Genomic DNA, 12,451 nt, shown 5'->3' on the forward strand with positions numbered 1-12,451 from the left:
CCAGTGCTGGCCTAGAACTTGCATTTAAGGCACCATATGCTCCTGAGTGACCTCAGCCTGTCTCCTACCTTATTTTCCCTTCTTTCCCATAAAAAAACCAGAAGCACTTGCAACTCCCAAGAGCCAAGCTCACCAAGGCTGGCTGGAAGCTTTGGGAGCCACACGGGTGCCATGATGAGAGAGATTGCTCTGTGGTGCTGCAATCTTGAAGCAATTTGCAGCTGGTCTCCCAAAGAGGAGGTAGAAGCCCCTGACATTCCCGGCTCCGGTGCTGTGCAAAGCAGCCGCCTTTGCGACGTGATCAGTGCTCTGCAGCTGCTCCGGCATTAGTTTGCAGCAGAGGCACTCGATGGGTACGTGCGTGATCACAGATCGACCAGCGACAAGCTTGCGTGTCCCACCTGGGCGGGCGCACGCTTCCATGTGCACGGTGACCTTGAGGAGGGCTCGTTTCGAGATCCCCATGCAGCTGCTGTTTTGCATTGTGAGCCATATGGCTGGCACCATAAACACTGGCTCTAATTGTAGCTCTCAACCTGCCAAAGTCCAAAACAGGGAGAGTGATGGAGACAGAGGCTGGGGGTGAGGGAAAAAAATCAAACATTTGCCTGAAAAAGACCCAGAAATGAGGAAAAGGCAAGGAAAAAAAGCACCAAAAGGCAGTAGGATTCATTACTCCAGTAAAAATCACCTTCTCTGACCTCGGGCACCTGACTCAGCATTTTCCAAGTCAATATTTTACAATAATAAAAGCAAGAGAGCACCAGGTGTGTGGGAAATGAGGGCAAATTGGTGTCTAAAAAGGCAGGGACATTCCTTCTAATGAAGGACTGTAGAGAATATGTTCCTAATAAAACTGCTAATAATAACCTTGTTTCTATAATCTGACTTTTTTTCAGTAAAGTGGGGTGATGTGTTACAGGGATTCAGGGGGTTCAGAGGGGGACTAGGCAATGGTTTCAAACAGGTTGCTTGGTTTTATTAGCAGAGCATGAAGGAAAAGCTGGTCTTGTTCCTCCCTGCCTGGGTTTTGTGTCAGTCTATCCCCAGGTAAAGCTGATGCAAAATAGCTACCAGGGCAAAATGGAGATGCTTTTCACCTATTCTGTATAGATTTAAATGGGCAAGATTTAAGGCAAAGCATTGCTATGCATAGGTTATTTAGTCTCTTTCCCAAGGGGGAGAGGCATGTGAGCAGCCTCTCTAATCAAGTGAAGGCATAAGGATGTCTCTCTTCCCTGTGATGGATTTGGTGCTGCATCCAGAGCTGTCTCTTTAGATGCACCAGGTAACCCTAAGTAGGTGGTGGTGTCTGTCTGCCTCTCTCCCTAGGACTTCAACTGGGAAATCTGTGTGCACAGGAGGGGCTGGGACCCAGTCCAAATGTTGGAGCTACTCTAGAGATGAAATCACATCCACAAGATGAGAACAAGACTCTGAAGTTGACAAAAGCAAATAATCCCCTCTTCTCATTTCTCTCTCCTTGGCCCTGTAAGGTTGGGGGTTGCTCCACCAGTTGCAGGAGGAGTGTCATTTTGTACTTTGCAACCAATATTTCAGAGGCCTTCAGTGGAGCTGTCCAGGGGCTTGATTAGCCCCTTCCTCTCAGCGGAGACAGCTGTGGCACGCCCCAGAGCTGGAAGATCCTGGGGATCAAAGGATTTGGTTCAGCAAGGTCAGGAGAGGAGATCTCTACAGCCACTGCTGATCTGCCTGCTTTCACTAGAGTGACAAGGGCAACATCTCCTTCCACAGCTCTAAAAAGAAACCTCAGAATAAAGCCAGGGTGACCCAAGGGGTGATGGTCAGGAGAGCGCCTTCCCTGGGAGCTTTGTTTTGCAAGGCTGGCCACTCAGCCCTCTCTAGCACACCCAGAGACAGAGTGTCCTGGTTATCCACTTTGTCCCGGGGCCCTCAGAATTTTGTGGCATGAAAAAAAACACATTTCAGTTCTTTCAAAGAGAACTTTAATTAAAAGACAAGGAGAAAACCCTCCATTGGGAACCAGCAAAACAACAAAATAGGTAGACACCTCTGCCTCTAATTTATGTGAGTTTAAAACTAGTACCAAGATTGGCTTAATTACCTGGGAACAATGCATTTCTTCTGGATTGCAGATCAGCTCGTTAGCGATACACTTTTTTTACTTCCAGTTGAAATTGATAATACATCTCTCACTCAAAACATTGTCTCCCAATCACCATGGTTACTGCCAGGTTTCCACAAGGACCCAGCATATTCAGCTGTCAAGTATGCTAATGGAGAACGGACCCTGTCACACAGAGGAGCAGGCTATTCAAACATACACTTGGCAAATAATTGTACATGTCAAAAGAATGATGCTTGTTATTTGCCTAATATTATCCCCCAGAAGTGGGAAATAGTTCAGCTCTCAATGCAAAATGGCTTGCCCTTATCAAATAGGCAATTTGCTGATAATTTAGACTATTAGAGATCTTGGGGTAGGGAGACAAAGAAGCGGGGTGGCAAATGTAAGTGGCCTTTTATAATTGCACTGAAAGCAAAATGGGGCATTAAGTGCCCCGGAGGTGCAGGAACTAGGAGCATCACGGGAAACGCTGCCGGCCGATCCGAGGGGCTGCTCACAGCCTCCCCTCTCACCTCTGTCAGGTAGCTGCTGGTGGGTGGTTAATTATAATTTAGCAGGAACACTTTTCTCAACTGCTTTTTTTATTGCTATTTATCTTCATGATGGGCCAATTTCCAATTTGTCTATTTCGGTAATTAAGCCAAAGAAAAATGTTAGTGTAGGATTCCTCTAAGTTTCTGAGCTCCTGATGTTAGCAGCTAGAGTTGTCGAGCCTGTGCTGAAATATCTGTGGCCACAGCTATGGAGTGTCCTGTTCTCTCACTTTGGGGCACTAAAAGGCTCTTCTGATTCAGAGCGGGTGTCCAGAAAGGCAGACCCAGCCCTGGGGCTGAGCAACTTGACGGAGGCCAGGGCTGTGGCTGTGTTCTGCAGACACTCCTGCTCCACCACAAATAAATGTCTAGCAGGGTGGTGAGACCACAAAACTCACATCACCCGTGCCATGCAAGGGGAGGAGGAAAATCCTGGAGCACTGTCCTCTCAAGGTGAAGAACTAATTACGGTCTCTAGACTGTCTGAGACTTTCAGTCTAAGTTGTAAAAGTCGCAAATATTCAGACATCTCTGCTTCTTTGAATGGGATGGGCAAAACCTCTCTATCATCTGAGGGCAGCTGGGCTTTTGAATATTATTGTTTCTTCCCTACATAGTTTTGTAAAGAAACAGGAGCGGCTGCAGGAATTACTTCTTCCTCTCTTTCTCCACAAAGATCAGATCTGTGCAGTTAAGGCGCTGGCTGGAGATCCCAGGAGCATCATTCACTGTAAGAATGAGTGCACAGGCACCAGTCACCTGCTCAGAGTCTCCTGTGGCGTCCCCATGGTCCTTGGCTTCAGCTGGTGTCCTCCATGCCATGTCCTGTGAAGGGACAGCTTCCTACCAATCCAAATGTGCACCAAACACTGGTGAGTTTCATCTGGGTGTGAGCCCTGGTTAGATACCATGACCTAGAACCAAAAGGCACTTTAGTGTCTTCCCTTAACTGCATGGTTCCCCTCCAGCTTGCCTGGTCTACAAAGAGCAGCATTGCTGAAGGCAGGCTGGGATGGTGCAGCACAATCATGCCCTCAGTATGTGACATTATTTGCTGGATGTGGCTGAATTACGATTTTCCTTGATCGTGGATTCCGATCGCTGAGCGCCCTTGTGCTTTCTGTAAGAGTGGAATCCAGTTTATTTGCCATGGGGAGACCTCCCTCCAGACCGTAAAATTGACTTCTGTTTGCACTGGAGAGGCCAGACCTTAAAATGCACGTGGGGGAGGCCAGGAAATGTCTGGTTAGGAAGTTAAGTTTAGGGGGTGACTAGTAAATTTTGTGTGGGATGAGAACCAGGAGGGGCTACGGTTTGCTACCCCATGGTGTTTGTTGTACAAAACACTAATTTTATAATGAGCAGAAAGAAGGCAAAGAAAAAAGCAACAACTAGCAAACGACCTAATCGGCTATTAAAATATTTCCAAGCAGTGAAATTAATACAGTTCCCAACTCATAACTTATTTGCCTCTGTACAAAATTAACATAGATAAATAAATTAAAAAAAAATAACCTCACCCAAACTGCTTCATAATAAAATGTGATCATAGCAATAATAAGATGCTTCAGTGCATGAATTTGGTTGTATTAATTCACCCCTGGTGTAATTGACAGCTCTCAGCCTGCAGCTTTCCGCTGAACAGCGTACTACGGCTGAATAATTATACCTGGCACTTCAGACTCTTCCACTTCTCATTGCCTAATTGTGTTCTCTTCTAGTAGGTGAGTGTTAAACTCAGACATTAAAGGATCTCTGCCAATTACCTGAAGCTCAACATTTGATCTGTCTGAAAATCTCACCGATCCGTGGGGGACTGCTCCTCCATCCGCATCCTGAGTGCTGCCTTCTCTCCTTGCTTAGTGCAGTGTAAAGCGAGAGTAACTTTATTCCTGGTTTTAAGGGCATAAAAAGAGTGAATAATAGAGGGAATTCAGGCAAGGAATCCAGCCCCCCCCTCCCCCATTCAGAATTAGTGCTAGCATTAATCCAGCAGCAACTGCTAATTATGTAGGATTTATAGGAAAATGTATTGCTCTCTTTGTCTTCTCGTTGCCAGTTTCACAGATGCCGTTTGACCGGTGCTTATGTGCGATACCTTGTAAAATCAGCAGCTTTTCTGGGATTACCTCCCCATTGCATTGCTTCTCCTGCTTGTAGTTCACTGATGTGTTTCAGTCTGTGGTCACTGTAAAGCCTGTATGGCTGAGTGGTGCTTTGGAGACCCTTGTTTGCAAACCAATCAGTTAAATTAAGAAGCTTGATTCTCATTGCTGTGTGATGACATCTTCAATTTAGCTGGTGCCCCAGTGAGGAAGTAAACAAACAATAAAAGTGTCACAATTCCTTCTAGTTCCATTAGACAAACAAGAACTTTATTCAGCGTTTTGGCAAATGAAAATTTAAGCAAACTGTCAAGGGAGACGTTTTCCCCATCAGATGCTTTCTGAGAGGGGATTATAACAAGAAAGAGCTATCACCCACCATGTCATTATAAACAAAGGCTCCTGTGAACCCCTTTTATTAAAGATTAGCAGCACTGATTATAGACTCGCAGGCTGAGCCAAAGACAAATTAGAATATCTTTTGCCATGGGATAACTTACACTACCTTCCTGGGCAGTGAGACTATTGAAAACAGTGGACTCCTGAGAGCAGGCAATTTTCACCTCTGGCCATTCATTCTCTGCCATTTAGAAACAGCCTGGTGATCTGTCTAGACCTGTTTGCTGCCAGAGACCAGCACTTCATTATGCCTCCTGCCATATGATTCCAGGTGAGACCAGTCATTCATGCGATCAGGAATATCAGATTTTGGGCATTTCTCATGGATAACCCTTAAGGCTACTTCAGAAAGTGTTGCCAAGCCAAGCGCCAAGGAGCTCTGTTCCAGCAGGGACAGACCAGGACGCTAATAGGATGCTTAGCAAGCCATGCAAATTCAGTCTTTGACGCCATGTGGCAGCCACAGGCTTGGTGCAGACTTAGAGACACATCAGGCTAGTTGCAAGGTGCTGACCTTACTGTCTCTGGCTAGTAAACATCAGGTTCCTGCTCTCGCCCACCAAAGTCCACGCACACATATTTAGGAGATGTGTGTACATACCCTTCCAACCAGCAAAGATATTCTGGACAGCCCCAGGGACCAAACAGAAACCATTGCAGAAGGGGTGTTCGTGCTGCCTAGGACGGCTGTGCAGACTTCCCAGTGTGTTGGAAATAGCCTTTCCAGCCTCCCAGATGGGATTGTTGTCTTTACACCCAGCACCGAAAAAGTATGTCTTTGAGGGTAAAGGAGAAAATAGCTCTTGAAATAGTGCCCTATGATATCCCATGGTACCCATGGATTGTGGATGCCATGGTTTGGATCTCTGAATCCAGGTCCAGAAATCCATATTTGTGTGGGTGATGTGACTATCAATTCTGGGCACGTGGCACCTCCCTGCAACATGTCCTTCATGATGCTGGCCCAGTGAGGCTGCATTGAGCCCTGGGACTGAGTCGCCCTTTCCCATTAGTTGTTTGTGCACAAGAATGGGAATAGGCTAAATTTTGGCACTACCTGGGAGACAAGTGATCTCATTTCCAGCTGTGTCACAACCATGCGGGAGGTTCAGCTGCCACCATGGGAACAACCATCCCTGAGATGGCAGGGCATGCCCAAGAAGTGATGCTCCACTCAGTGGTGTGGACTGACCTCTCCTGGATGTGAAGGACCACAGACCCACTATCCATCTCTCACAACACAATAACTGAATAATTCTGCTTCCCCCTTCTCTCCCCTTCCCACCCCAGGCTCAGCAGGCTCATCTACGGGGAAAGGATGGCAGTGAGGAACCAGCGCAGGACCTTGTGGTAACATTTCAAGCAGAGCCCTGTGCACACAGGAATAGCAAAAGGGATGAAAAGGTAAAATGCTACAAATCAAATCATGATATAATGAGCAGGATTCCTCTCTCCTTTTTTCAGTGGTCTGTAAATTTGGTCTGAGGTCTCAACTGGTTGTGCCAACATATTTCCAGATGGCACCTTCAGAAGACTATGTAGGATGAATCTATCCTACCCATCTTCAGATGGGATGAATCTAGATTCCTGTAAGAAATCACAGAATCACAGAATGTTAGGGATTGGAAGGGACCTCGAAAGATCATCTAGTCCAATCCCCCTGCCGGAGCAGGATTACCTAGATCATATCACACAGGAACGCGTCCAGGCAGGTTTTGAATATCTCCAGAGAAGGAGACTCCACCACCTCTCTGGGCAGCCTGTTCCAGTGTTCGGTTACCCTCACCGTAAAGAAGTTTTTCCTCATATTTATGTGGAACCTCTTGTGTTCCAGCTTGCACAATGAATAACCAAGTGTATCTGGTTAGTCTGTAATTTCTATGACCCCCTCGCAGTCCTGTTTTTTTACCCTCCAACTCTTACCCATTCCACCTGCTAACTCCTCTTCCCTCAGAGTCCATCAGACCTCCATCTTCAGACCTACACATATTCCTACACACAGGCAGAGACACTGCTGGGTTTGCCTCAGGTCCCCTGGGCACATCCTAACTGCAGAATGCTCCCTGTCCCCAGCCTCAGCCCTTGCTCTAATAACACTGTGCTGGCAGGGCCAGTGCTGCTGTCCCAGAGCCCAGAGGTGTCTGTTTATACAAAAGCAAACCTGGCAGGGTTTCAAACACCAGGCAGGAGCCACAATTACCAAAGAGGTGCCTGTAAGCCTTCCTGGGGGCGGAGAAGGGAGCGCATTCAAGATGAGACATTGCAGTAACTCTGCTTCAGCAGGACAAACCCCCAGCTCCAGGAGGGCCACCTGGTTTTGTAGGAAGCTGTTCTCCCAGACACTCTGCCGTCACCAGCAGGCAGGGGATGGTGTTGGGCGTGAGCCTTTTTTTTAGCAGCAAGAAATTCACTGTGGAATGAGCCCTGCCACTTGCACAGTCAGAGCATCAGTCTTTGTTTATGTACCGAACTGATGAGCAATTAACTTGGAGATGATACATTATATGCCGAGCACAGGCCTCGTAATGTGCTTTCTATTAAGGCTGCCTAACACTTCCTATTATTAGACGCCACTTTCTGTTACTTACAACTTTTCCAAATTCTAACCACTCAGGCTGAAACCTTCCCTCCTGGGTGTTGCCTCAGGCTGGACTGATCATATTTTGCATGGAAAATTTATATATGCCCTGGGGGAATCCCTAGCATGGTTGTGCAAGTTGTGCTAATGGCTCTGAATGACACACAGTGAGAAGGGGACATGGGAGAGCCAGTAAACAATATTAATGCAAGTCAGGCCGTTTAATTAGGCTGAGATGGAGCTAAGCTGAAGGCAGAGGGGTCTTGTAGAGAGGCCACTATGATTTCCCGCTGCATGCTCTTTGTTCATAATAACTGGAAGAGTGATCCTTCGTTGTCTGGTCATGTCTGGTTCGATTTTTCTGGACGTAAATTACAATACAGCTTGTCTGACCTCAGTGCCATCATCCCCAGCAAATTGTAACTGGTTCTCACACTGTTATTACAGAGTGCACTGCTATACAGGGGAGTCATTCTCCCTCCACCTTCCATCACCTGCACTTTCCCGTGCTCCTGAAATGGGCAAAAGCTTTCATTACTCTGTGACCCCGTGACACTGGGTTAAAGCAGCAAAAGGTGTGTGCCTCACAGGAAAAGGGCAACAGGTAGGGCTCTGAATCCCAGTCTTGGGAGCATGGATAGAGCTGGTCAGTAGAAAAAACTGGAGGTGATTTGTTTCTCTTTGTCTACAGTTCATCCTTAGTGGGAGAAGCATTGAGACAAGAGGTTGTAGTGAGCTCCCAGCAACCATAGCTTGAATATTTGGTGCAAGGTCTGGAGCAGAATGATCCCCTATGATCCCCATCAAGCTGCTTCATCTCCATGTCCTAGCCAAGCAGAACCTGACAGAGGGGGTACACAGACTTAAGATCAGGCTACACAGGGCTCACAAATATATAAGCTAGCCAAGCTAGAAGAGATGCTGGTTTGGCTCACCGGGGCTGCAAGGCTGCTGTGCTGAAATGCACTGCTTTAGGCAACAGACTTGGGCTATGCTAAAGGGAGAGAGGATTTAACGTACTGGGGAGGCTGACCCGGGGAAAGCAAAGAGGCGCCTGGTGAATGAGATATTCCTGGGCAGACCTGAATTCTGCAAAGACCTGAGATATCTGGAGGAAGGAGCCTCCTGATAGCAGACTCTGGATTGTCTCTGTTGGGCTATTGCCGTCAAGTTTCCATTGCCTCTCCCAACACAGACACTCCCAGAGCCTGTGATCTCATTTCCAGAGGTCACCCCATGATTTTATTACTCTGAGCTCCCAGTTCTCCAACAGACATGCTTATAAAGAAGCTAATCCCATGACACTCTTTTCCCTCTCTTTATGGGAACAGCTCTGGGCAGAGAGGGTGAGGACAGTGAAACCCACATTGCTTTAAACAAATATGAAGTCAGATGCACTGGGGAATTAAAAAAAAAAAAAAAAAAAGCCTAATTATTCCTGCACAGAGATGGTACAGCAGCATCTCTGCTCCCTACGTGCAGCACAGCCTGCTAATGCTTCTTGTATCTGCCACCTCCCTCCCCAGACTAGATGAGAAACAAACCTGTTATCTGAAGAACATTTGCCTAAAACTCCCCTTTTGTTCCTTGGCTATCTGGGGCCTGCAGCTGTCACTTCCCATTCTTCCTGTAATTGCTCCTACTACAGCCAATAATGCATTTATCAAGCAGGATTTACTTATTTATTTATTGGTCTCCCTTTATTATTTTTATTATTTAGGTATAAAGTAGGTCTTTTCTCCCCATCCCTCCAGCAGAAAAATATAGTCTTCCAAAGAAGCAGTGGCTGCTTTGCGCTGCTGTCTCAGCCACAAGGAATTGGTTTATTAATATATCGTGCCCCTGCAGCAGCCTCTGGGATGCGGGGTTTTCACCTGACCATGTCACCCCTTCCCATGATAGCTCCTAAAGTGAAGCTCTCACAATGGGACAAAAAGCAATCCAAAAAGCAATTTACTTTGCTGACAATTTCCTCTCTCCCCAGAGGTGCAGTCGAAGATATTGGTACATTGGAAGGAGCAAGGATTCAGCTCTCGCCAAGCATTTCCTGCAGTGGAGCTAGGATCAAAGGGCTGTGATGCCCCAGTCCAGGGCTCTGGTGACTGCAATGTCCCATAGGTTCATGGTACAGTGTCCCAGGGCAAGTGGGGCTTGGACATCTTGGAGAGGGCAGCTCATGAGATGTGGCTCTGCAGGCTCAAGTCGGGTAACTCAATTCCTCATTCTTGCCTCCCACTTTCCTTCTTCCGCCTACTGCACCTTTCTGATGGTGAGCTTTGGAAATGCTTCTTTTTGGTGGGTATGCCATGTTTATGCTCACCTTATGGAACACCTATTGAGGGGCTGAGGGATGAGTTTATCAAACAAGCATGCATCCTGCTTTATTTAATTGCCTTCTTTCCTAGGCAAATGGTGGCTATCTTTTGCTGTTTGTTCAAGGGCTGACAGGAAAGGAGCTGAATCGCTAAACCTACAGGTTTCCTACTGCTCTGTTAATCTTCCCCATCCAAGAATTATGCACAGAGTCTGTCCCTCAAAAGCAGAAACTTCAGCTATCTCCTGCTCCTGTCCATGGGATATCTCCTTTGAATGTTGTTGTATATCTAACGAGTGATAGGGCTGGGATGGGGCAGCGGTGAAAGGCAAAAGGTTGTGCTCATGTGATTTGCTCTTGCAAATTAGATGACAGAATTGTAAAAATAAGCATGGGGATGGAGGCTGCAGGGAGACAAGAAAGAAATAATTCAATTGCAAGCTAAAACATCTGGAACACCAACTGCCCTTTTGTTTTAAGGAATAATGAAGCAGCTGTTCGAGATCTCATGGAGATTTGAAAGAGAGAGTTGTTCTGACATCTGTAGGGACATTGTTGAGTTTTCAGGTCTCTGGGGCTGGGAGGAAATTCAACTTCTTTTTGCCTTTGGAACAGCAATGTATAAGCTTGAAAAACACAGAGGTCTTTCAGATATTTCTCTGCTTTTGCCTGCTACTCCTGAATTAACGGGGCAAAGTGATTTCCTTGACCTATTCAGTGTGTACATGTAGGAGGGCAAAGAGCAGAATTCAGCTTACCAGGTTTACAGGTACAGGGTCTTGGCCAGTTGCTCACTGAGATGCTCCTGGCCTCCCCGTCTGGCTGCTTAATTCAGTAGCCAGTTGGAACAAACAAGTGGCCCAAACTCTGAATGCTTCAATAGCCAAAATTTACATTCAGTTCCCTGGATGAGAACTGGGTGGACCCATGTAAAACAGATGTATATTTGGATTGCTAATGGATCCAGGGCTTGTGAAAAATTCCCTCTGAGATGAAGGAGAAACAGTTGTCCCAGGCAGGGAAAGACCTCTTCTCTGGATTACCACAGGTGCAGTTGCACCAGCAATGCTCTGCAAACCAGGTTCCCTCCGCTTGGTGACCTGGGAGTTATGAGTCTATTTTTCAGTGGCGAAGAGAAAGGGTGATTCGTTCTGCGGTATGTGACAGGCATTGCCTTGCTCAGCAAGCTGAGGATTTTATCCCAACTCTTGCTTCTAAGAAACCGCAGTGATGTTTACCTCCTTGCTGGCTCAAGTGTTTGTGCAAGGTGCTGTGGACACGGTCCCTGGGACTTGACTCCCTTCACTCCTTCTCCTCTATTGCCAATTTGTCAACAAGCCCTCTCAAAAGCAGAGTCCTGAGAGACGTTTAAGCTTGTTATCTTCCACCCTGTGGCAACACTATTTTGTATGCAGTTTAGATGATGTGTAAAAAAAAAAAAAAAAGCCTCTCCTCACTACTGGAGCACAGCGGCCATCTCAGAGAAAAGAGGGGTTCCCCTCCCCAACTCCTCGGTGCAGGCATCCTTCATCGCTTCAGGACTTAGCCTTCCAGCCATACACGTGCCCGGCAAGCACCATCCACGTCGTTCAGCGCAGATGCCACTTGCTTGTACTACATTTGTGTAATGCAGCGTTTCACCTGTCCTAAGGGAAAGCAAAAAGCCGAGCTATAAGCTGAAGTTGTGTGTGTCCTGTATTGCTGAATGGCTGTGGATCAGTACAAGTTGTAATTGCTGAAGAGCACGTCCTCACTGATACAACAGTGAGTACTTGGATTGCCAAAGGGAAAGATGGTCTGTCTCCCTGTGCACTATGCTGTGCAATGATGTCTTTCCTTTCCTCAAGCGTAGACAATGTTGCTATGTTTGTTGGTTTTGGTGTTAGTAAGTTTAATTTGCATGTTCCCCCTGCAGCCACCATGGTCCTTATAAAGCTAATTCTTGGGTAATTTTTAAAGAAAATTAGAAAAAAAACTTCTCAGCTTTGTAAAATTCCACTGGAAAAAGAAACTTAAATGTGAAGCTTACTTCCCTTTGACAGTGAAGTTGGATGGATTTGCTCATGAGCATTTTCTATTGAATTGCAGGCATGGGTCAGCCAAGTGATTTGCAGTTTTGTATGTTTTGGTGAATGGGTTCTGGTTTAAAATACCTGAAAATTTTTCCTAAAAGTAGAAAAAAAGTAACCTAAGTGATTTTTTCGTAGAATCATAGAATGGTTTTGGTTGGAAGGGGCCTTAAAGATCATCTAGTTCCAACCCCCCTGCCACAGGCAAGGACACCTTTCCACTAGACCAGGTTGCTCAGAACCCCATCCAACCTGGCCTTGAACACAGCCAGGGAGGCGGCACCCACAGCTTCTCTGGGCAACCTGTGCCAGTGTCTCACCACCCTCACAGTAAAGAATTTCT

This window comes from Nyctibius grandis, chromosome 10 (genome assembly GCF_013368605.1).
Source record: "Nyctibius grandis isolate bNycGra1 chromosome 10, bNycGra1.pri, whole genome shotgun sequence".
In the NCBI taxonomy this organism is placed as follows: domain Eukaryota; kingdom Metazoa; phylum Chordata; class Aves; order Nyctibiiformes; family Nyctibiidae; genus Nyctibius; species Nyctibius grandis.